Here is a 23,242-nt window from a genome sequence, read left to right on the forward strand (position 1 = left end):
CTTGTGCATGAGGAAATCTTTGTAATATATTTTTTCAGACACTTATGTACACACTTGCAAAAGGACTTGAAACACCTGTGATCTACAGAGTTCTCCACGGAACACAGATCTGCATTTAAAACATGGGTTATGTTAGAAGTAGGCCAAATCATGTCTTCCACAAAGCAAGATTGAATACAGAAAGGTATCATCTGAGGTCACTGTTGCCATTTTCTACGTGCACGTGATCATGTTGGTACTTCTTCTCTCATTTCTCAATTGTAGATACAAATTGGAAGGGAGTTAAGTCCAACTATCCCTATCTGCAGATGACATGATTCTATATATAGGAGATCCAAAAGACTCCACTAAGAGACTATTGAAACTCAGAGTAGAATGTGGTAAAGTGGCAGGATAGAATATCAGCAGCCTATTTGTATACACAAACAATGTCATGGCTGAGAAAGGACTTCAAAGACCAATCCCATTCACAGAGCTACAAAGAAAATAAAATCGCTTGGATAAATAAAACCAAGGATGTTCAATATCTGGGGATCACAACAGATTAAAGAAAGGGATAGAAGAGGACACCAAAAAAACAAATTGAGAAGCTTCTGCCCTGCAAGACTAAAGAGGCAACTAATGGAATGGGAGAAATTATCTGCAAAGTATGCAACTGATAAAGGATAAACTACCGGAAACTTTCAAGAAACTCAACAACAGCAAAACAAACCACCCACTCAAGAAATGGGCAAGGGACTTCAACAGGCTAAATATTTCAAGAAAGGAAATCTAAATGGCCAACAAACACATGCAGAAATGCTCAGGATCACTAGCCATCAGGGAAATGCAAATCAATACTACAACGGCCTTGAGGATATGGAGGGAAAAGGCACCCACATCCACAGCTGGTGGGAATGTAAACTGGTATCGCCACTGTGGAAGACAGTAGGGAGATAAATAAGAAATCTGAATATAGGCCGGTGCCGCGGCTCACTAGGCTAATCCTCCGCCTTGCGGCACCGGCACACCGGGTTATAGTCCCGGTCGGGGCACCAGATTCTGTCCCGGCTGCCCCTCTTCCAGGCCAGCTCTCTGCTGTAGCCAGGGAGTGCAGTGGAGGATGGCCCAAGTCCTTGGACCCTGCACCCCATGGGAGACCAGGAGAAGCACCTGGCTCCTGCCATCGGATCAGCGTGGTGCGCTGGCCGCAGCGCGCCAGCCACGGCGGCCATTGGAGGGTGAACCAATGGCAAAAGGAAGACCTTTCTCTCTGTCTCTCTCTCTCACTGTCCACTCTGTCAAAAAATAAAAAAAAATAAAATAAAAAAGAATCTGAATATAGACGTACCATAGGAGCCAGCCATTCCACCCCTGTGTATATACCCAAGGGAAATGAAAACAACATACGAACAAAGAGTTATTGCTGCCCCCATATTTACTAAGCTCAATTCATAATAGCAAAGATATGCAATCAGCCAAAATGCCCATCACCTCAAGACAGAATAAAGACATTATGGGCTATGTACACCATACATGCATATACAGCCTACATAGCCTGGCTACTGTGCACCCTACTGCAGTAAGCATAGGCCTGTGAAAACCTCTCTGTCTACAAAATGGTTTCATTTCCTTCAGTATGTTCCTAGGAGTGGGTACATCAAAACAGTTTTCCAGGTTGACAGGACTAATTTCACATGAGAAATTGCACTACTATACAGGTATATATTACAGAATACAGACATCGGACCCATAAACCCAATTTTACCTTAAAACACCAGAACAGCAAAGTAAATCTTAAGAAACTGGAAGGGGAAAAAAGATTGAAATGGCAGTGAATCCAACGGCATAGAAAATATCACAACAGACATTCAGTGAGACCAAACTACAGTGCTTGAAAACTCAGTCACCTGACAAAACGTGTATACACAGGAAGCAGGGGAAAAAAGGAGAACAGACTCAAGTGGCTTGACAACAGAAATGAAAGAGGGGCCGGCGCCGCGGCTCACTAGGCTAATCCTCCGCCTAGCGGCGCCGGCACACCGGGTTCTAGTCCCGGACGGGGCGCCGGATTCTATACCGGTTGCTCCTCTTCCAGGCCAGCTCTCTGCTGTGGCCAGGGAGTGCAGTGGAGGATGGCCCAAGTGCTTGGGCCCTGCACCTCATGGGAGACCAGAAAAAGCACCTGGCTCCTGGCTCCTGCCATCGGATCAGCGCGGTGCGCCGGCCGCGGCGGCCATTGGAGGGTGAACCAACGGCAAAGGAAGACCTTTCTCTCTCTCTCTCTCACTGTCCACTCTGCCTGTCAAAAAAAAGAAAGAAAGAAAGAAAGAAAGAAAGAAAGAAAGAAAGAAAGAAAGAAAGAAAGAAAGAAAGAAAGAAAGAAAGAAAGAGGACATCGCTACCAAACTTGCCAAAATAATACTCCAAAACCACTATGGAAAAACCAAGGCACAAGGATTTGGTCAACCTAGATAGAGTGGACTGAGTCTCAGAAAGACACAAACCACTAAAACTGAATACAGTGAACCAAGAATCTCTGAAGACACTTCTAATTTGAAAAAAGACTGTAGTAGCAGAGAAACTGAAACAAACAAACAAAAAATGAAGAAAAGTCCAGGACCAGATGGCTCCACCGGTGAGAACTCCCATGGAAAAGATAATTAAAATGCGTGATTCGCAAACCCTTCCAACAAGGAGATGAAGAGGAAAAGCCTTCCATTTCATTCCATCAGACCAGCCTTATCCCAACATCCAAAACAAGCACATCACAAAGAATGGCACACACATACATACCCGTCAGGAATGGGCCACATGCCTCAACAAAACATTACCAGACGCCAAGCAGAAGCACAACCACTGACAGTTACTCCGGAAATGCAAGGGTGGCTACCATACAAAATCAGTAGATCACAAAACAGAACACACATGGGGAAAGCCCACAAAGTATCCCGATAGACACAGAAAACCCAGTTCACAAAAACGTCCATGCCGTTTGCCATACTAAAACACAAATCATCACATTAGGAACGCAAGGTACACCTCGGCCTGACCAGGCTCTTTCATGAAAAGCCCACAGAGCGCTAACATCACACCCAACGCGAGGAACCCGAAACTGTCCTCCTAGACCAGGACACAGACACGCATTTTCGCTCTCGTTCCTCCCATCAACAGTCTCTGAGGTCTAGAGCAGGGCGGCTGGGCCCTCAAAAAGCAAACACACGGGAATGCGGGGCCGTTCCGGGAGGAGACCGAGCCACCTCTGCTCTCGCACAGCTGCTCGCACCCTGGGGACCCTTCCAGACGGTACGCACAGCACGACCGCGACTCCACCCGCGCCTTCGCGACCCAAGAGGCGCAGGCAGGCTGGCGGCCAAGACCCCCAGCGGGAAAACGCAACAGCCGCGCGTCACTCACCTCCAAGGGGGGTCCGGTCTGCTGGTGGGACAGAGGTCCGCGAAGGCCGTCGTTTCCGGATGGGGCCGAAGAGGAGAAATGCGCCTGGGAAATGGCGCGGCAGCCTCGGACACGCAGCCTCTCCTCATCCTGGCCTGACCCTGGGGCCGCTGGGTCTCCCTGAGGCTCCACCAGCAGCAACGAGGACGGCTCCTCTCCTCACGGCTTGTGCAGGCTCTGCGGCAGGAGCAGACGCGTGGCGCTCACTCCCAGCAGAGCACCGCCTGGCAGTAGGGACCAGGCGTGCGGGTGCACTTCCGGGTCACAGTGCCAGGCGCAGGCGCATTCCCCACTGGATGTCACCATGGCACCCTAAGACGCAGCTGCACACTGCTGCATCCCGCGTCTGAAGCCCCAGGGCCGCTTCCAGTCCCGCCTCTCCAGGCTGTGACCACGGACACAGACGCTGATGGCCCAGGTTCTCTGGACCCCACCTCCCTGCCTCATGGGAGTCCTCAATGGACCTCCTGCCTCCTGCTTCCTGCCTCCTGCCTCCTGCCTGGCCCTGAGCTGGCCGTTCATTACAGCCGCTTGGGGAGAGAAGCAGTACAGAGGGCATCAACAGCACTCTCTCTCTCTCCCTCTCTCTCTCTCTCTCTGAGTGATCGTCCATCTGGGGGTTCACTCCCGAGGTGGCTACAAAGGCCGGGACTGGGACAGAAGCCAGGGACTTTAGCCACCGCTCCATTCTGGGTTCAGGGGCCCAAGTCCTTGGGCTGTCTCCCTCTGCTTTCCCAGGCGCCTTAGCAGACAGCTGAATCCCATGACAAACGGCTTCCAGGGGGAGTGTCGGCACTGTGAGGTAGCAGGTAAAGCACCGCCACAGTGCTGGCATCCCATATGGGCGCCGGTTCGAGTACGGCTGCTCCACTCACTTCCGATGCAGCTCTCTGCTGTGGTCTGGGAAGGCAGCGGAAGACGCCCCAAGTCCTTGTGCCTCTGCACCCATGAGCAGAACTCAACAAGGATCCTGTCTCCTGGCTTCAGATACTCTCAGCTACGCCCATTGCAGCCAATTGGATAATGGACCAGCAAATGGAAGACTTCTCTCCTCTTTCTCTCTTGCTTTCTCTCTCTCTCTCCATTCCTCCCTCCCTATCTCCCTCGCTCTCATCACCTCTGTGTGTACTCTCAATGTCAAATAAATAAATAAGATCTTCAAGAAAAGTAATTTAAAAAGGAAACCATAGCTATAAATAAAATATCACATCAAATCCAACTACTAGAGTTGTTGTTTTTTTTTTTTTTTTTTAGAATTTGGTATTATATGCATTACTTACCCTATTAACCCAGAATTTGAAAAAGAGTTTAACTTGGTTACAACAAATTTTTGGTACCCAGTCATTCTCTTCTTCCTTACAAACATTCTCTGACTTGCACATGAGGAAATCTTTGGGATTTACTTATCAGACACTTACGTACCCACTCACACAAGGACTTGAAACACCTGTGATCTACAGAGTTTTCCATGGAACACAGGTCTGCATCCCAGTCCCTGCCCTCCACAGTCTAGCCCTGCCTTTAAAGTATGGGTTATGTTGGAAATAGACCAAATCGTGTCTTCACAAAGCAAGATAGAATACTGAAAGGTAGCGTTTGAGGTCCCCTGGCTTTTTTAAAATTTTTTGGACAGGCAGAGTGGACAGTGAGAGAGAGATTGGGATAGAGAGAAAGGTCTTCCTTTTCCGTTGGTTCACTGTGCCGATCTGAAGCCAGGAGCCAGGTGCTTCTCCTGGTCTCCCATGCAGGTGCAGGGCCCAAGCACTTGGGCCACCTTCCACTGCCTTCCTGGGCCACATCAGAGAGCTGGACTGGAAGAGCAGCAACCGGGACTGAAACCGGTGCCCCAACCGGGACTAGAACCCAGGGTGCCGGCGCTGCAGGCTAGGATTAGCCAAGTGAGCTGTGGTGCTGGCCACAGTTAGTTACCTTCTAAAATACATGTAAATGCTCTGTAGGGGATCATTACTGAAGGTAACATAATGTAAAATGTTTTAAGTTAGTAAATCTCTATCCTGTTAAAAATAACTTCCTAATTCATTTGTCATCAATTTAACACATGATGAATTAAGTTGATTTCAAATAAACACTGACAAAATTAAATCTTCTTTGTTGCATTTTTCTTTTATTAAATTAATGTAACTTACTTTTCACTTTTTGTGAAAATCCGGCACCCCGACTGGGACTAGAACCCAGGGTGCCAGCGCCGCAGGTGGAGGATTAGCCTAGTGAGCTGTGGCGCAGGCCGGTCCCCTAGCTTTTAATGGGAGCCTAATTCACTATCTCCTCTGTTCAATTTTCTGTCATTTCCTCCTGAATTTCCTGTTTTGAGTCAAGGGTGCTACCAGCTTCTTAGTCTTGGAAGTCTCCCCAAATTGTCCTGCACCCTCTCTGTGCCTGCTGTGTCCTGTGTCCATGTGAGTTGATCTCACCTTGGCCCCTCCTGCCTGGCTTGTCCTCTGTCCACGTGTGAGTTGATCTCACCTGGGCCCCACCTGCCTGGCGTGTCCTATGTCCATATGAGCTGATCTTACCTGGGCCAGTTCTTCCCCTTTCCACTGTCACGGCCCTGGTTCAAATCTCAGGTCCCTCCTGCTCTGCAAGCTGCAGCACCCTAATGTAATGCCCCATCCACTGGCTTGGCTCTTTCCAGCCTACTTGTCACAGGCTAGGCAGTTTGCACCTTCTTCTTAGCTCGGGACCTGTGGAACTGGCCTTATGTACCCTGTGAAGTCTTGGCTTTATCTCAAGGACACTCATGGTTTGCTTCAAGCCATCTTTTTAGCCTGCTTTCATACTTTCCCCATCTACATAATATGTATTTGGTTTACTGGGCATTTTTGGTTCTTGGAGCCCGTCACGTAGTTGGTGCTGTTCCTGCCGGGGCAGAAGCTCTGGGCTACTCCTTTCCCCAGCTCCCCTGCTGTTAAGAAGTCAGCAGATTCTTCATCCTCTCCTTTGGATTACCTGGCTGAGTTCTCAATGAGATCATTTCATTAGGCTCCTAGCGTCCCTTAGCTAGCTGATCTCTCCATGGGTTGTGCGCTACTGGGGACACAGACCCTGCTGTCTTTCCCTGTAAGTCAGGCAGTCTGTGTGGAGCTGAACAACTTGACACTGTCTTTTCTGAAGGCTTAATAACCCAGGCAGAGTGAGAGCCAGGAGTTAGAGGACTGCTGTTTCTCTTCAAGGGATGGAATCTCGCTGAGTGGTGTCAGGGAGGGTCTTCCTCACAGGATGATGGCTGCTTAGGCAGTGTCTGCGTGCTGCGGGGAGTGGAGTGTAATCTGGGCACGTGGTGGGAGAACTGGCAGACCCCTGACCTGGGGTGAGTCTCTGAGCCTTGGCTTCCTGATCTGTGGGGAAGGGATGGCAGTGACTGTGTGTGTCCCGAGTTTGCACAGTCCTGGATGCCTGTCGCTGCTGCCGCAGTCATCTCAGGTCTAGGAATCCCTGACATTCAAAGGCACCTTGCAGTTTCTGTCCGCCTCTGACCTTTTATGGTGCTGGGTTCTGTACCTGGATGGAGGGTGGCAGCAGATCCCAAGTTTTCTTTGTAAAAGCTTTTTGAAAATTCAAGTTGAAGCATTTAAAAATTTTGTTTGTTTATTTATGTAAGACGTTGAGTGACAGAAAAAAGAGAGGGAAATCTTCCATCCAGCGGTTCACTCCACAAATGCCTGCAACAGCCAGGGCTGGGCCAGGCCAAAGTTAGGAGCCCAGAGTTCCTTGCGGGTCTCCATGTGGGCGGCAGGGACACAAGCACTTGAGCCATCACCTGCTGCCTCCCGTGGTGCACGTGAGCAGGAAACCAGATCTGCATCATGGAGCAACCGAGACTTGAACCAGACTCTCCAGTGTGGGATGTGGGTGTCCCAAGCTGCAGCTTAACCTGCTGCACCACAATGCCTGCCACACTTTGAAGCAATTTAATGATAAATTTTAGCTTACAAATTATGTATGTTCCTTTTATAAATCTTGAAAAATATAAGTGGATAGGAAAAAAATAATTCCTCATCCTGCATCCTAACTGTGCATAGACAGGCACAATTAACATTATGTGTTTATTTAGTATTGTTTATTCTTTTAAAAAAATTGTATTGATTTTAAAAATTGAATTTATTGGCCAGCTCTGCAGCTCACTTGGCTAATCTACCTGCAGCACCGGCACCCCAGGTTCTAGTCCTGTTTAGGGTGCTGGATTCTGTCTCGGTTGCTCCTCTTCCAGTCCAGCTCTCTGCTGTGGCCCGGGAAGGCAGTGGGCCCTGCACCCACATGGGAGACCAGGAGGAAGCACCTGGCTCCTGGCTTCGGATCGGTGCAGCTCCGGCCATAGCAGCCATTTGGAGGGTGAAGCAATGGAAGTAAGACCTTTCTCTCTGTCTCCCCCTCTCTTACTGTCTAATTCTGCCTGTCAAAATAAATAATAGAAACATTTTACAAAATTGAATGTATTTTATAAATCTGTATTCTGATTTTTGAAGTAGCATAAGCCTTTTCCATATTATGAAGGTTTTGTGGGAGTGAACTAGAAAATGGGAGATCCTTCTCCTCTCTCTCTCTCTCTCTTTTCTCTCTCTCAGCCTCCTTTGCCTTTCAAATAAGATGAAAATACATTAAAATTAAATGCCTGTGATAGTGGTTTATGCTAGAGATTTGATATCGATATATGTACACATTCACACATACATACACACATATCCCAATAAGTAAATAAATAAATAAATTCCTACATAAGACCCAAAACTCTAAAATGACTAGAGAAAAGCAGAGGGAAATGTCCATGGCATTGGTCTGAGCAGTAATTCTTCAATGTGACCTCAAAGGCGTGGGCAACAAAAGCAAAAATAGACATGTGAGATTGCATACCAGAAAATCCTTCTCCAAGCAAGGAAACAAGTAACAGAGTAGAGAACCGACATGCACACACTGAGAGAGGATACTTGAAATCATTTATCAGGTGAGGGGCTACTACCTTAATACAAAGAACTCAAATGAATCAGTAACAAGAGAACAAACAGCTCCTGAATGGACATTTCTCCAAAGAAGACATACATACAAGTAACCATCGCCAAGTATGAGAGAAATGCAAATTAAAACCACACAGAGAGGCCAGTGTTGTGACAAGGCGGGTAAGTTGCAACCTGAGACGCTGACATCCCACACGGGCACTGGATTTTGTCCCACTCCCTTCACTTCCAATCCAGCTCTCTGCTAATGACCTGGGAAAAGCAGTGGATGATGGACCACGTGTTTGGGTCCCTGCATCCAGGGGCTCCTGGCTCCTGGCTTTGGTCTGGGGCAGCTCTGGCCATTGCAGCCTTCTGGGGAGCAAACCAGCAGATTAAAGGGCCCTCTCTCTGTCCCTCACTCTCTCTTCCAACTCTAACTTTCAAATAAACATACAAATCTTCAAAATCGATAAATAAAAATAAAACCATATAAGATGGCATGTCACTCCACTAGACTGGCTATTCCCACAAGACCCAAGCCACAGGTGCAGAAAGAGGGGTTAGCACACTTCTCCAGGGAATGTCAGTCAGTGCAGCATGTTGAAAACAAGCATGGAGAATCACTAAAAGCTAAAAACAACTCAAACTCTCCCAGGACCCCACCAGCCCACATCTGGATTTATGTACATGTGCATGTAAGGTGTATATGTACATGCATGTAATGTGTGCATGTGCACGCATGTGACATATGTGACATGTATATGTGTGATGTGTTTGTGTACATGAATGTGATATGTATGCGTGAATGTAATGTGTGTATGTGGTATATACAGGAGTACATATATGTATATGGCAGAGCCATGTCTTCACTCACATGTCCACTGCAGCACTGCTCACCACAGCCAAGACAACGGAAACGCATGAATGCCCCTTGGCAGGTGAACGGACAAGGAATGGGAGCTGCAACACACCCAGGAATACCCGGACCCAAAACACCCACAGGAGGGTCTGTCATTTACATCATGTTCATGGAGATGAAAGTCATGTACTGTATATGAAGACTCCAAAGTCCTTAAAACACAGGATTGAAATGTTCTTACTGGGGCTGGTGTTGCAGCACAGGGGGTTAAGTCACCACCTGTGTCCCCAGCACCCCATGTGAACACCAGTTCATGTCTTGGCTACTCCACTTCTGATCCAGTTCTCTGCTAATGTGCCTGGAAAAGGAGCAGGACATGGCCCAAGCTTGGGCCCTTGACACACACACTGGAAACCTAGATGGTGTTCCAGGTTCCTGACTTCTGCCAGGCACAGTCCCAGCCATTGTGGCTATTTGGGGAGTGAACCAGCAGATGGAAGATCTTTCTTCTCTCCCACTCTGTGTGTTTCTGTGCGTGTGTGTGTGTGCGCACATGCGTCCCTGTGTGTTTCTACCTCACCACACACCCGTAACTGCCCCTCAAGTAAATAAATAAATCTTAAAAAAACAAAAAAAGGGAAGGGGAAGAAATACCAGAGAGTTGATCTGTCTCCACCCAATGAGAACACAGCAAGAAGATGGCCGCCCTCACCAGGAACCCAACCATGCTAGCACCTGGGTCAGACTTGCAATGCTGAGAACCAGCAGAAAGTCAATGCCTGTGGCTGGGCCAGGCCAGCTGTGGGGTTTGTTACAGCAGCCTGAGCTGACTAACACAAGCCCAAGGCCTCCAGAAGAGCATGTGACAACCTGACACAGCTAATCTGTGAACTCACGTCCCCACATGGCCAGGCCTGGTGCTGCAGCAGATACAATTCCCATTGCCCCCAGCTCCGTCTCCTTACTGGCATCACCAGATGGGAGAACTCCATCATCACCACTGTGTGTCCTACCGACACAGCAGGCACACTTGCGGGGAAAATCACAGCATTCCACTCCCTTAGGACGACCACCTAGCAAATCAGGACAAGACAGTCAAGAGTGGGAATTGAGAAATTGTCTCTATAATGTGCCTGCAGTAAGCCACGCTGCTAACAAAGTAGGAGAGGTCTCAGATGGGTGAGTCACATGGCCGGTGGCAGGCACCATGGAGAGCTGGCTACAATGCACACCTGGGAGCGGGTGAGCTCTCGGAAACGAGGGAGCTGCTTACCGTCACTCAGGTCTTGCAGGAGACCCTCCTGGCAGGAGAAATCCAGGCTCACTTTCATGGTGACAGTGAAGGTGGCCGCCTGCCCAGGCTGCAGGGGAAACTGGGTGAGGGTTTCTTCCAGCTTCCAGCTCAGGAAGTCACCGTACAGCTTCTCTGCAATGGTAACAACAATAGTGATGTTGATGGTGATGGCAGAGCAGAGGCACAATGAGACTGACACCAACCCGGCTGGGAAATTCTGGCACAAGCTCAAAAACAAAGACAAGAAGCATTCAAGACGTCGGAGAGCAAAAAGTCCCAGGAAAAGTCCTGAATCAGAAGAGGCCGTGAGGCACAAAGAGGAGGGAGAATGCATCATGTTACAACCAGCTACAGCACTCTCCTTGCCTGCCCAGAGGGCTTTTCCTTCCTCAGAAGTGCTTCACTGGAGAGATGAACTCTGGGGCTGAGGCCACAGAGCCCTAGGGGCAGGGGACAGAGAGGCGGTGGTGTATGGAGGAGAAGGGAGGTGTGAGGAACATCAACCCTGACTGTAGCTGACCTGCAGGAGGCACCTGCCAACCACAACCCTAAAGGAAGGGGAGGAACAGGTGGCAAACGTGGGCTCAGTGCTAAGTGGTATCACCGAAACACCAAGAGCCAGGCAGCTGCTGTCCGCGTGCTCCCCTGAGCAGTACCTGCTAAGATCGGTGTATATACTCTCTCCCTGACTTCTGCATGGGCTCTGCTCCCCATCCCATCTTAGGAAGGGCACCACGTCCACACAGCATCTGGCACTCTGCTGTCCAACCCTGACCGCAAGCCTGTGAAACGGTGCCATTCTTTCAAGTGTAATTCTTTACATGAGTGTGGTGCACCGAGATCCTGGGATAACCACAAGGCCAGAATGTCAGTGATGCTCCAGGTCTCACACACAGAACCCTGGGAGGCCAGCATGAGCACACTCAGACACCAAACAATCTGCTTATGTTGTAGGAAACTCTGTGCCTTAAGTGATGTGTGCAAGTCACAGGCAGCGCCACGCTCAGGGACCATCTGATGCCAAACAACCAAAGCCTTTATGGCTAAGGCACAGCTGCGGGCAGGGCCAGTGAGCCTTCTCTGTGGCTACAGTGCCATGGCAAGCTACACAGCTCGGGCACCAGATTCAAGACCAGGCCCTGCCTCACAGGCAGCCCTTCCTGTTTGTTTCTTCTCTGTATTTCTGTGCTACCAGACAGAATGAAGAAAGCAGCTTCTCAAAATCCCACAGAGGGACGTGCTGCCAGAGGGAACAGGAGAAACAGATGTCAACCGTGGTGCACACATCACTCATTCTCCCCCTGAGAAAAGTGGTGTCAGCATCTTAACACCGAGTAGCACTGGGTGACGAGCAGGGACCGCTCAGCTCTGCTGTGCTTGCCGGCTTCTCCCTGCACCTGGGCTCAGCTCCAGCATCGGTGGGAAAAGACGCAGCCCAAGAAGCTCGGCCCAATCAAACCCTGCATGAATCTTCAATCACGCTGGCATGGAGTCAGCACTTCTTGTTGAAGAAAAAAAGACATCCAGCAGTGTGTGGGGGTGTGGCTACATATGTGCATGTGTCTGCATGTGTGCACACCCTCACACACGTGGATCACAGGACATTTGTTGGAAAGCTAAAACAAACAGTAGACTTTTCTGAATCTGGGACTATTTAAGCAAGAGTGAAAGTTGGCATCTTCCCAAGCCTACAAAGGAAGACTTGTTGCAGGTGAATTATAAGTAGGAGGGTTAAATCAGTAGACAATCCTGGTCTTGAAATGTGGTGGTGTGTAACGCCTCATCTCTCTGGAGGGAATGTGTATACACGGGGACGAGCTTGTCCCGTAAAAGCTTGAGGGGCCCATAAAGGCTGGCCCGATACTTCAGAGCACTAACCCTCACTGCACACTGAACATGCAAAGGAGTTCAAATAAGCCAGGAGGGGCAGAAGTCGGGCAGGAGTGGGGCACAGTGGTTAAGAAGTCACCCGCGGGTAGGTATTGTACTGCAGCAGATTAAACCTCCCTGTGGAGTACCCACATCCCATGCTGGAACACCTGGTTCAAGTCCCAGCTAATCGGCTTCCCCTATCCAGCTTCCTCTGGGAGGCAGCAGATAATGGCTCAATTACTTGAGTCCCTGCCACCAACGTGGGAGATCCGGTTGGAGGTCCAGGCTCCCAGCTTTGACCTGGCCCAGCTGCAGCTGTTGTGGGCATTTGGAAAATGAACCAGAAGATGAAAGATCTATTCCTCTGTCACTTTGCCTTTCAAATAAATATACCAACATTTAAAAAGTAAAGAAAAAAGAATTTTATTTAAAAAAAAAAAACACTTGAGATGCCTGCAAGTTTGAGTTCCAGCTCCACTTCTGACTCCAGCTCCCTGCTAATGCACACCCTAAGAGTGAACCAGCAGATGGGATCTTTCTCTCCCTCTCTGTCTTCATTAGCCTCTCTGTCTCTGACTTTCAAATAAATTAAACAAATAATTTTTTGTAGTAAAATAGGTCAGGATAGCAAGGAAGACGGGAGGAGGGAAAACAGAACAAGAAACTTTTCTTTCTCTGAGGTTGGTGTCTGAAGAATGGGGGGTTATTCAGGGTGAGCACAGACGCGTTAAAGCACTGTGGGGGCCCTGCCGGGACCCTCAGTGTCTCCCAGCTGTCGGGCAGGATCAGGAAAGGACACAGGGTGCCAGTAGGTTTAGCGGCATCGGGCACTGAGACCACAAATGCAGTCCTGCAGAGAGGAGGGTGCACCAAACACCACCACTGCCAAAGCAAGCCTGGGTCCAGCGCTTCGGTGCCCAGTACTGTCCACCTGTGTCCTGCATTCTCAGGATGGCCCCAGGAGGTGAGAACCGTGGTTGACACTTGTGCAGCACCTGCTAAGTGACAAGCACTGCTCTGGGTTCTCAGGCATGGAGGATGTCACAGTGAAATAAACAGATTATCAGAGCACCCACCCTGATAGCCCTCCTGTGGTCACTGGGACAACTTCATACGGAAAAAGAATGTCAAGTGCCTCACATCTGGCACATGGAATGAGCTCTAGGGTGGGAGCTCTTCCTAATTTTAAGATAGAAAATAACTCTACCAGCGGCACAAAGAAAGAAAACGTTGCAGGCACCAGAGAAGCATTCAATCCACAGAGCAGGCATTCAGTAGGCTCGGCGGGCCCAAGGTGAAGCTGAGGCAAGAATGGAAATAGATGCTCGTTAATATCCACAGGCAAACCTGCTGCTGTCGCCATGGCCCCACACAGGAGCCTGGTGCACGTTCCCAGCTTCTAGTGCTGGTGGTCATCTGTCACCACTGGCAGCCTTGCTTTGTACAGCAAAAGAACCAGGAATTATTCCCTTTGTATATTCTGGAAGCAGATGGTTTGTTTCCATTAAGTTAATTCCACATGTAGATGTATGGCAGCTTGGGAGGAAACTAAAGAAAGAATGATGGTTTTAATTTTTCACTCCTAACTGTGTTGCTCTGAGATGGCTACACCGGGCTGTGTGTTACATGATTATCATGCTTCTGCCTCCTAAGGGTGACTACACCAAAGCTGAGAATCAGGAGACTTTGGTCCTCCTGCTGGTTCCCCGCCCACCTGCCATGTGACCTTAGTCAGTCACCTCTTCTGCCTTTACTTCCCCTGTCCATAAAAAGGAGGAGAGTAACACAGGCCCCAGGCATCCTAGGCCTAACTAGAGACAAGCCGAGCAAAGCAACACAACACAGGGACACATCAGGGGCCAGCATCTGGCTCAGCCATTAAATGCCTGGGACCCCTGCATTTCCCCTCCAGGCTCAGCTCTGCTCTGGATTCCAGCTTCCTGCCAGTGCACACCTTGGGAGGCCCTAAGTGATGGCTCACGTACTTGGATCCCTGTGACCCATGAGAGAGGCCTGAATTGAGTTCTGGCTTTGGCCTGTCCTGGCCCTGGCTGTTGCAGGCCTTTGGCCCTCTGGGAGTTAAAACAATCTATGGATAATCTTTGTCTCTCTCTCTCTCTGTCTTTCTGCCTTTCAGAGAAATGAAAGTAAATTTCTTTTTTTAAGATTTATTTTATTTGAAAAGCAGAGTTACAAAGAAAAAGAACAGAGAGAGAGAGAGAGAACTCTTCCATCTGCTGGTTCACTCCCCAAATGGCTCCAACAGCCAGAGCCGGACCAGGCCGGAGCCAGAAGCCAAAAGCCAGGAGCTTCCTCCAAGTCTCCCACAGGGACCCAAGCACTTGGACCACCTTCCATTGCTTTCCCAGCATACTAGCAAGGAGCTGGGTCAGAAGTGGAGCAGCTGGGGCACAAACTGGTACCCACATGGGATATCAGTGCCACAGGCAGTGGCTCAACCAGCTACACCACAGTGCCAGCCTGAAAATAAACGTCTAAAGATTTTTAAGACCAACCAGGTGTGGGCAAGACCCAGCGGAAAATTAAACTCGAGGCAGGGAAGAGAAGGTGACTGGGCTGCATGTCTGCCAATTGCCACCTGCCTGGTTGCCATGCATGTCACCCACACCCTGCATCACCAGCAGTAAACACCCAGTGGGGCTGCCCAGCACACAGATGACAGACAAGAGCATTTGCTCCTGGGGTAGCACTAGGACTTGCTGGGAGGAAAGCTGGGGAACTTTCTGGGGTGATGGAAATGTTCTGTATTACATCTTGACGAGGGCTTAGATTACACAATGACATGGGCCAGCATCTGTTGGACTCATCAGATGGAACATGTTAGACCTGCACGTTTCAGCACATACGCATTTTATCAAAAACATCCAGCTCAGAAGCACTCATCGGTGCTTCTGAATTCTGGAACTTTAGACAAGATACTGGAGGGGGGAGGGGAGGTATGCAGGTAGGAGGCCAGAGAGATGTGTCACAAAGCAAATGCAGCAGAATGCTAGGTATGGAAGCTACATAGCAGGCACACAATTGTTTAGATAGGATTCCTACAAGTCTGCAATGAATACTGTCCTGATAAAAGGCAGGAAAGAAAGGGATGGCTGGCACGGGACTGAGTTCCAGAAGAGTTCAAAGGCACAGCAACAGCAAAGGAAACAGCAGCCCAGAAAGGTGGAAAAGCTACACCTTGGCCTTGGCACTGTGGTGCCGAGGGTTAAGCAGCCTCCTGCAATGCCGGCATCCCAGATGAGCTTCAGTTCGAGACGTGGCTGTTCCACTCCTAATCCAGCTCCCTGCTAAAGAGCCTGGGAAAGCAGCGGAGGTTTCCCCAAGTGCTTGGGCCCCGGCTATCCACGTGGGAATCCTGGATGGAGTTCCTAGCTCCTGGCTTCAGCCTGGCCCAGCCCTCAAGGGCTGAGTCAGGAGGCCACCCTGGGCTGTGGGAACCATGGGATCGGCCTGCTCTCATCTCCCAGTCTCCAACTCAGTAACCAGTCTGCTGAGGATCTGACCCCTGTTCAGATTCAGTAATGGGAACCAAGGGCATTAAGGGGTCTGTCTCATGCCTGTAGCATGTGGTGTGTGATCTCCACCCCAACCAGTGTTGAACCAAACTAAAGGATGTCTGAACAGTAACTATGTAAAACATCGCTTGTGCAAGGCAACAATGCAAACTTCCCAGGGTCTGACGCACTGACCACACCTACCCTTGGTGGGGAGCAGTTTGGAGGTGACCTCCAGTGTCTCCAGGGGTTCCTGGCCAATGTTTTCTAAGGTGACGATGAGTTGCTCAGTCCCTGTGTTGAAGAGCTGCATAGACACGTTGGTAGATTTCTCGTCACCAGAGGAAGGCTGCAACAAGTGTACCAATCTAAACCAAAAGCAAGGAGAGTAAACTGAAGGAAGAAACCAATGCTGTGTAGGAATGATTCACATCAGGAGCCGGTGCTGTGGTATAGTGGGTAAAGCTGCTGCCTGCAGCACAGCATCCTATGTGAGCGCCAATTCAAATCCTATCTGCTCCACTTCCAATCCAGCTCTCTGCCAATGTGCCTGGGAAAGCAGCGGAAAATGACCCAAGTACTTGGGCCTCTGCACCCATGTGGGAGACCCAGAAGAAACTCCTGGTTCCTGGCTTTGTCCTGGCCAAGCCCAGTCATTTGGGGAGTGAACCAGCAAATGGAAGTTCGATTCTGTCTGTCTGTCGCTCTTTCTCTCCCTTTCAATTAATTAAAAAAAAAAGATTCACATCAGGTTAAAGGGTGACCACATTTTGGTATTCAGAAATAGGAGCTAGAGGTGCTGGCACTGTGGTGCAGCCTGTTAATGCCCTGGCCTGATGTACCGTCATCCCATATGAGTGCCGGTTCTAGTCCTGGCTGCTCCACTTCCCATCCAGCTCTCTGCTATGGCCTGGGAAAACAGTGGGAGATGGACCAAGCCTTGGGGCCCCTGCACCCAAGTGGGAGACCTGGAGGAAGCTCCTGGCTCCTGGCTTTGGATAGGCACAGCTCCAGCCATTGCAGCCAATTGGGGAGTGAACCATTGGATGGACGACCCCCCCTCTGCATCTCCTTCTCTCTGTATAACTTTGACTTCCAAATAACTCAAGGGGCTTCCATAGCCTTGGAAACTCATGACTGGTGCATAGGGAGATTATTGATGCCATAAACAGGAGTGTCAATTTGTAAAGTCAACAACAGGAGTCACTGTGCACTTACTCCTCATGTAGGATCTCTGTCCTTAATGTGCTGTACACTGAGGCTTAATGCTATAACGAGTACTCAAACAGTATATTTCACTTTGTGTTTCTATGGGGGTGCAAACGATTGAAATCTTTACTTAATGTACACTAAACTGATCTTCTGTAAAAAAAAAAAAAAAGAAAAGAAATTATCAATTCCCAACTTGACTCTCACTGGGATTAAACATGACAATAGGTCTGATCTGATTTCATCATCATTTAAAAAAAATCATCTATTATTTTTCACTTTATGTTTCTGTGTGGGAGCAAACTGTTGAAATCCTTACTTAAGGTATACTAAGCTGATCTTCTGTATATTAAGATAATCGAAAATGAATCTTGATGTGAATGGAAGGGGAGAGGGAGTGGGAAAGGGGAGGGTTGTGGGTGGGAGGGACGGTATGGGGGGGGGAAGCCATTGTAACCCATGAGTCGTACTTTGGAAATTTATATTCATTAAATAAAAGATAAAAAAAAAGAAAAGAAATAGGATCTAGAGAATCTTGCCTTTAAATGAGAAATTCAAGAACCAACCATGCTGAGGACAAGTCGGGCTCTGTAAGCCAGGCACATGATGTGCCTCGGCTCCAGGCTCCCATCAGAGGCACTTTTTTCCCAAACCACTTTTTTCCCAAACCTAATCCTGAAAAAAATAACAGCACAACAAGTCAAGGCAACTTCCTCTGCACCATCTGTAACAGCGTTCCTCGCTCCTAGGTCAGGGAAGAAAAGCCGATGCACAGCCTCCCTGCATGACCCCTGTGCGGCTCACATATCTGTCTTCCTGGGCGAACGTGTCAGGAGGTAACAAAACTCGGCCAGGACTAATCACTGGGCGTCTCACACAGCAGGGTGCCCAGGCCTTCTGTGCTGCAGGGGAGAGGGGCAGAAGGAGGCACCCACAGTGTAGGAGCCCCAGAGCTGTGAGGAATGGCACTGCTGCAAAGGCACACTTGGGAAGTGGCACTGGAACCCAGCTCCCACCGGCAGCACTGTCCTCCTTGGCCATGTGCTGGCCCCAGAGCCTTCCCAAGGCAGGAACGATGTTTCTGTCTGTTTGCTATCAGCTCCTAGCCTAAGAAAGGACTTCGAAGACCAATCCCATTCACATAGCTACAAAGAAAATAAAATAGCTTGGAATTTTTTTTTTTAATTTATTTGGCAGATAGAGTTAGAGTGTGAGAGAAACAGAGAAAGTCTTCCTTTCACCCCCAACAATGGCCACCACGGCTGGAGCTATGCTGATCTGAAGCCAAGAGTCAGGAGCTTTTTCCTGGTCTCCAACATGGGTGCAGGCACCCAAGCACTTGGGCCATCCTCCACTGCCTTCATGGGCCACAGCAGAGAGCTGGACTGCAAGAGGAGCAACTGCGACTAGAACCACCGGCACCCATATGGAATGCTGGCACCGCAGGTGGAGGATTAACCAAGTGAACCATGGCATTGGCCCCAGCTAAGAATAAATTTAACCAAGAATTTTCAATATTGGAGAATCACAAAAGATTAAAGAAAGGAATAGAAGAGGACACCAAAACAACAACAACAAATTGAGAAGCTTCTGCACTGCAAAAGAGACACTCAGCAAAGTGAAGAGGCAACTAACAGTTGCAAAGTATGCAACTGATAAAGGATAACCTACCAGAAACTTTCAAGAAACTCAACAACAGCAAAACAAACCACCCACTCAAGAAATGGGCAAGGGACTTCAACAGGCTAAATATTTCAAGAAAGGAAATCTAAATGGCCAACAAACATATGCAGAAATGCTTAGGATCGGCCAGTGCCACGGCTCACTAGGCTAATCCTCCATCTGCGGCGCCGGCACCCAGGTTCTACTCCCAGTCGGAGCACCAGATTCTGTCCCGGTTGCTCCTCTTCCAGGCCAGCTCTCTGCTGTGGCCCAGGAGTGCAGTGGAGGGTGGCCTGGGTGCTTGGGCCCTGCACCCACTTGGGAGACCAGGAGAAGCACCTGGCTCCTGGCTTTGGATCGGCGCAGTGCACCGGCCACAATGTGCTGCCGGAGTGGCAATTGGGGGGTGAACCAACGGAAAAAGGAAGACCTTTTTCTCTCTCTCCCTCTGACACTGTCCACTCTGCCTGTCAAAAAGAAAAAAAAATGCTCAGGATCACTAGCCGTCAGGGAAATGCAAAGCAATACTACAATGGCCTTGTGAATGTGGGGAAAAAGGCACCCTAATCCACTGCTGGTGGGAATGTAAACTGGTATTGCCACTGTGGAAGACAGCATGGAGATCCCTCAGAAATCTGAATACGGACATAGCATATGACACAGCCATTCCACCCCTGGGAATATACCTAAGGGAAGTGAAATCAGCATATGAAAAAAGAGTTATCGCTGCCCCCGTATTTACTACAGCTCAAATCACAGCAGCAAAAATATGCAATCAGCCTAAATATCTATCGCCTTAAGACTGAATAAAGACATTATGGGCTATGTACATATGCAGACTGCATACATATACAGACTGCATAGCCTGGCTATTGTGCACCCTACTGCAATAAGCATAGGCCTATGAAAACCTCCCTGTCTATAATGATTTCTTTTTTTTTTAAAGCTATAGTACCAAATCTTTTGAGGTTTAACGGCTATTTTTTTGACAGGCAGAGTTGGACAGTGACAGAGAGAAAGGTTTTCCTTCCGTTGGTTCACCCCCCCCCCAAATTGCCCTATGGCCGATGCACTGCACCGATCTGAAGCCAGGAGCCAGGTACTTCTCCTGGTTTCCCATGGGGTGCAGGGCCCAAGCACTTGGGCCATCCTCCACTGCCTTCCCGGGCCACAGCAGAGAGCTGGACTGGAAGACGAGCAACCGGGACAGAATCCAGCGCCCCAACTGGGACTAGAACCTGGTGTGCTGGTGCTGCAGGCAGAGGATTAGCCTAGTGAGCCGCAGCGCCTGCCAAAATACAGTTCTTGAAAACGCAGTGAAACTGACAAAACGTTTATCCACAGGAAACAGGGGAAAAAAAGAGAACAGACTCCAGTGACTTAACAACAGAAATGACAGCGAGGACATTACTACCAACTTTACCAAAATAATAATCAAAAAGCACTGCGGAAAATCCACAGAGCCCTAACATCACACCAAATGCCAGGAACCCGAAACTGTCCTCCTAGACCAGGAAACGGACCAGCATTTTTGCCCTTGTTCCTCCAGTCCACAGTCTCAGAGGTCTAGAGCAGGGCGGGTGGGCCATCACAAAGCAAACACACGGGAACGCGGGGCCATTCCGGGAGGAGACAGAGCCACCTCTGCTCTCGCACAGCTGCTCGCACAGCACGACCGCGACTCCACTCGCACCGTCGGGACCCAGTGGGAAACCGCAACAGCCGCGCGTCACTCACCTCCAAGGGGGCCCGGTCTGCTGGCAGGACAGAGGCCCGCCAAGGCCGCTGCTTCCGGAAGGGGCCGAAGAAGAGAAACGCGCCTGGGAAACGGCGCGGCAGCCTCTCCTGATCCCGGCCTGGCCCTGGGGCCGCTGGGTCTCCCTCAGGCTCGGCCAGCAGCATCGCAGACAGCTACTCACGGCTCGTGCAGGCTCTCGGCAGGACCGGACACGGCGCTGACTCCCACCTGAGCACCACTGGGCTGTAGGCGCCAGGCGTGCGGGTGCACTTCCGGGTCACAGCGCCAGGCGCAGGCGCACTCCCCACTGGCCGTCACCATGGCGACACAGGATGCTTCTGCACACTGCCCCATCCAGCCTCCGAAGTTCCAGGACTGCTTCCAGTCTTGCCTCTCCAGGGTTCTCTGGGAGAAGCTGGGCCATCAGCGTCTGCATCCCTGAGTCACAGCCTGGATAGTGTCTGTTTCATTTGACAGGTTTTCTTCTAGATGCTCAGTTAGTTGTCACAGATCAGGGGGAATATATGATATTTATCGCTTGGGGACTGGCTTATTTCACTCACCATGATGTTTTCCAGATTCCTCCATTTTGTAGCAAATGACTGGATTTCATTTTTTACTGCTATATACTATTCTTTAGAGTACATATCCCATAATATCTTTATCCAGTCTTCTGTTGATGGGCATTTAGGTTGAGTCCATGTCTTAGCTATTGTGAATTGAGCTGCTTATCTAAGTACCTGAATATATATAAATTATTATATGTATAATATAATATACATATATATTATTTATCTAATTACCTATATATATATATCTCAGGGCTCACACATTTTTTTCATTCTGGAATCCTTATTTGTTTTATTGTTTTGGCTTACCACAGCTGCATTTTCCTTTGTTTTTGAGCTGTTCACCAAAAGTTTGCTTGTTTCAAATTTAATTATTTGTTTATTCATTTGTTTATTTATTCTTTTAAAAACAAAACTGCATTTGACATAGTATCGCTTATGATACAAGAAACACATTAAATTGGAGTTTTATGATTAGAAAACTACAGGGAACACCTACCCTTATGATCTATGTGTCTGGGAAAAGTGAAGGAGAAGGATTTTAAGTTTATCCAAAATGAATTTGACTACAATTTTTTTGTTTAAATCATTTGAAATGCTGAAGCCCCTTGGCCAGTATTGAGAGGCACAAACCAGAAAATCAGTTCTCCTGTTACTAAGCTCTATATCAGATCTGGCTACAGCCTCTTTGCTTGTTTGTTTTGCATTTTAATGCATTACATTTCATTTTGGCTTATAAATATTAATATGTTACATTTTGACTTCATTCTACATAATTTTACATAATTGTAAAAATGGTCTTCTTTAATCAGGGCACTGGCATTTAACCTTCTGGAATCATACGTTTTTTTTTGTTTTGTTTTGTTTTGGCTTCCAGCAGCCAGCTGTTTACGGGCTGTTACACACTTTGTGTGTGGCACAAAGGAGAAAAATCTGCTTCTCTCATTGCAAAACTCCATATCAGATCTGGATACAGCCTCTTTGTTTATTTGCTTTTTTAGGTATTTTTAATGTATTATATTTCATTTCAGTTTATATATTTTATTATGTTACTTTTTGACTTCACGCCAGATTAAACAATTTTGGTAATTGAATTAATTTTCTTTTTTAAATCAGGTCTCAGGCATTTCACCTTCTGCAATCCTACTTTCGTTTTCTTATTTTCCCTTACAGCAGCCAACTTTTCCTTTGTTAATGAGCTATTGCCCCTTTTATTACTTGTTTTCAATCTATTCATTTGTTTATATATTTATTCTGTCATAAACAACAATAAAATTGACATTGTATCACTTATGATACAATAAAACACAAAAAAATTGGAGTTTTATGATTAGAAAACTTTTGGGAACACCTACCCTTATGATGTATGCGTCCGGGTCAATTAAATTTTAACTGTATTGTGCAAGAGAAGGATTTTAATTTCTCCAAAATGAATCTTACTGCGATTTTCTTGTTAAATCATTTGGAATCCTAAAACAACTTGTCTGGTTTTTGGTTGCACAAACAAGAAAAATCTGGTTCTCTTGTTGCTAACTTCCATATCAGTTCTGGCTGCAGACTGTTGGTTTATTTGGTATTTCATTTCATTTGGGCTTATACATTTTATTATTTTACATTTTGGGTTCAGGCTGCATAATGGAATTCTGGTAATTATGCAAATACCCTTTCTTTTTATCAGGGCACTGGCATTTTACCTTCTGGAATTCTAGATTTTCTTTTATTGTTTTGGCTTCCACTAGTCAATATTTTCTTTGTTTATGGACTGTTCACCACATTATTTTGACTTTAAATTTATTTGTTTATTCATTGGATTATTTATTCTGTCCTAAATAAAAACACATTTGACATAATATCCAATATGATACCTAAAACAGCAAATTGGAGATTTGTGATGAGAAAACTACCCTTATGATCTATCTTATGGGAAAAATGAAATTTAAGTGGGAGAGAAGAATTTTAAATGTCTCTAAAACAAGTTTAACTGCAGTTTTCTTATTAAAATCATTTGGAATTCAAAATCAGCAATCTTGGCCTGTTTTGGGTGCCGCAGACTAGAAAAAGCTGGTTCTCTTGTTACAGAGCTCCATATCAGTTCTGGCTACAGCCTCTTTGGCTGTGGTGGTTTTCTTTTTCTTTT

General features: G+C 47.9%; 1 protein-coding gene across 14 annotated transcripts in view; it reads right to left on the reverse strand.

Moving 5' to 3' along the window:
* LOC138843126 (NBPF family member NBPF6-like protein) overlaps nucleotides 1–23,242 on the reverse strand; it is a 135,859-nt gene that overhangs the window by 109,669 nt on the left and 2,948 nt on the right. For 12 of the 14 annotated variants that reach the window (XM_089310645.1, XM_089310646.1, XM_089310644.1 and 9 more), the window contains exons 1-4: nucleotides 20,536–21,276; nucleotides 16,132–16,295; nucleotides 10,520–10,672; nucleotides 3,397–3,612 (exon numbers count right to left, since the gene is read on the reverse strand). The exons of 1 other annotated variant lie outside the window; for it this stretch is intronic. The gene's annotated coding sequence lies outside the window, so the exon portion shown is untranslated. Of the gene's footprint in view, nucleotides 1–3,396; nucleotides 3,613–10,519; nucleotides 10,673–16,131; nucleotides 16,296–20,535; nucleotides 21,277–23,242 lie in introns of those variants that run through there. One more of the 14 variants, XM_089310643.1, reaches the window with a different exon arrangement.

The sequence above is a fragment of the Oryctolagus cuniculus genome, chromosome 12, assembly GCF_051225735.1.
Source record: "Oryctolagus cuniculus isolate XC-2025 breed Fujian yellow rabbit chromosome 12, ASM5122573v1, whole genome shotgun sequence".
NCBI lineage: Eukaryota > Metazoa > Chordata > Mammalia > Lagomorpha > Leporidae > Oryctolagus > Oryctolagus cuniculus.